This window comes from Neofelis nebulosa, chromosome 17 (genome assembly GCF_028018385.1).
Source record: "Neofelis nebulosa isolate mNeoNeb1 chromosome 17, mNeoNeb1.pri, whole genome shotgun sequence".
In the NCBI taxonomy this organism is placed as follows: domain Eukaryota; kingdom Metazoa; phylum Chordata; class Mammalia; order Carnivora; family Felidae; genus Neofelis; species Neofelis nebulosa.
In genome coordinates this window covers 30,140,983-30,143,656 of record NC_080798.1, presented here as the reverse complement: position 1 = coordinate 30,143,656, position 2,674 = coordinate 30,140,983, and the positions used below count along the sequence as shown (strand labels likewise).

The following is a 2,674-nucleotide window of genomic DNA, read 5'->3' as shown; positions in this document are numbered from 1 at the left end:
TTTCGTCAGTATAAGGCTTTGAAATAGTCTAAGCATTGTGGCCACAGAGACTTAAGTCTCAGTAGAAGTTCAACTACATACCAGTGATGTGACAGGCTAATCACACTCTGCGTCTCAGGGCTACTCATCTTAGGAATGAGAAACTGATCTTCTATTCGAAACGGCTGTTATAGTGTGGATTAATTGCAATTGTATATAAAGTAGGTGACGCCAAGCTAGGCATATAGTACTATGAATTAATCAGTATCCTTATTGGTACATTACTTCATTATACTATGTCCTGTATGTAACTAGGTCAGATGTTATTATTCTGGTTTTAGGGGCAATAATAGAGAATGGAAGAATTCTCCCAGGTTTGTGTTCCCAGTTCCAGAAAGCCAAAAAGACCTAGCCCTACACAACAGCACTAGCAATGACTTTCATATAGTTGATTGGGCTGATGAGCCTGACTCATCATGACCAAGACTTCTTTGGGCTGAAACACATATACATATACACATACACATACACATACACATACACATACACATACATATATGATTCATAGTGGAAATAAGCAAGATGCTGAGCATCTGAGTTTAATAGAGTATCCCTTGTTTTCCATGACTATTGATATTGGGTATGATTCAAAATCAGTTTCAGGACATTGGCCTCCACCATATCATAAGTGCACCACAGTCTACTTTGGTTCTTTTTATTTATTTTTCATTTTTTTAAAAAATGTTTAAGTAATCTCTGCGCCCAACATGGGTCTTGAATTCACAACTCTGAGATCAAGAGTCACGTTCTCTCCTGACTGGGCCAGCCAGGGGTCCCTACTTTGGTTCTTTTTGAAGAATCATCCTAATGTGCAGCCCCCAACAGACCAAATGCAGCATCTGTCCCCATTCCATGTTGGTAGCCGGATGTAGGTTGTTTCTCTCAGCTAGGGCGGCCTATGTGGTAAATCTGATGAAAATGTTAGATCCTCAGTGGAAGCGATGGTATCGTGGGTTAGGCTGGTGACGATTCTTAGGAGTATCTGCTCCTCGTTCGAACATGGGCACTTTTCTTTTGCAAAATCAGAACAAACAACCCATAAAACTAGATTCCTGGTGTCATTCCCAAATGCACTGTGCACCAAAAGGTTCAGTACTACATTTTGCCTCTTATTGCCATGTGGGTTTTCTTCAACATGGCCGTTTGTACCGGTTGACTCTCACGAGCAAGTCTACCCACTCGCCACAACCACTCTCCGTCCAAGAGATGTGAATCTGTCTTTTTGTTTATGGAGTAGCACAGTCAGGAGCAGAAGCTAGTGACAGAGAAGAAGCGGGGAGCTGTGTTGGTGGAAGGAAGGACAGAAGTTACCCTACTTGTAGGATAAGGCAAGTGTGGCTTTGAAGGATGACTTGATCACCATAGACATGCTTTCTGACTCTAAGATGTGGCACATTTCATCAGAAGCTAAAGTAGCATCCTTATCTAGTTCACTTCAAGTTTGGAATGAAATCGTACACAAAGCAGGTATGTGTTAGGGAGTCGTCCATGCTGAAAGGGACATGGAGAAAAGTAGAGTTGTTGATCAAAATGTGTATGTTGGGGCAGAGGAAGTATGGGGGCTTTTTGACAAGGTAAGGGCTAGGCTGAGGGGTCTTTGTGATCCTTCCTTGCTAAACTCCTGGATACGAATCCTGTTTATTACTGAGACAGACACTGCTAGTTACCTAGCCCCCATCTTCCTTAAAAAAAAAAAAAAAACATGGCATTTTTCCAGCCCCTCCGTGTGCCCCATTATAATTCTTCACTATATCGGACCACTCGCCATTTGAGATGAGCGTGTGACTCAGTTGTGGCCAATGAAGCATAAACCGAGAAGTTCGTGGAAAGCTTGTTCTTTCTTGATGGCGATACCGTCCTTCTAATTCCTCTTTTCTTCTTCCTGCCTAGAGTAGTGTTGAGGTCAAGCTGCAGGGATATAGCATCCATGAGGTGGTATGTGTATGGGCAAATGCCTTCTAAGAGAGGGCAGAGTATCTATTGGCAATAATCGCGCCTCGGATAAACCTCATTGGCTACGATACTGCCACTGCGCAAAGCTAGAGAGGGCAGAGTATCTAAAAGGAAAGATCCTGGGCCACCATCTTGAGCCACACGCTAGCTCTGAGGACCGGTGTTCTGTTATTTGAACTAAATATATTCTGGAGACCATTGATAACACCAGGCAAGACCTGAATTGGTTAGGGTTAAGTATAGCTGCTGTGCACAGCTGTCAAACATCAGTGCATTTTATGCAAAAATTTATTTCTCACTCACATAACTTCCCAAACTGATATTCTTTTTTTTTTTTTAATGTTTATTTATTTACTTTGAGAGAAAGCGAGAGCCCACAAGCCTGGGAGGGGCAGAGACAGGGAGAGAGAGAGAGAATCCCAAGCAGGCTCAGCACAGAGCCCAGTGCAGGGCTTGATCCCGTGAACGTGAGATCGTGACCTGAGCTGAAATCAAGAGTAGGACGCTTAACTGATGGAGCCACCCAGATGCTCCCCCAGACTGATATTCTTGATCAGCATGGAACTCTTCTCTAAAAACAGTGATTTGGAGGTACGGTCTCGTCCTGTCTGGTGGTTCTGCCATCTTCAACACGTGGCTTTCAAAGTCACCCTGTTTGTGGGCTTCTGCTACCAGAGTAGGA

The 2,674-nt window shown here is 43.4% G+C and overlaps 1 pseudogene; it reads right to left on the bottom strand.

Annotated features, from left to right (window-relative positions):
* Nucleotides 1–2,011: 2,011 nt before the first annotated feature.
* LOC131500535 (U4 spliceosomal RNA) lies at nt 2,012–2,080 on the bottom strand (annotated as a pseudogene).
* Nucleotides 2,081–2,674: the final 594 nt, after the last annotated feature.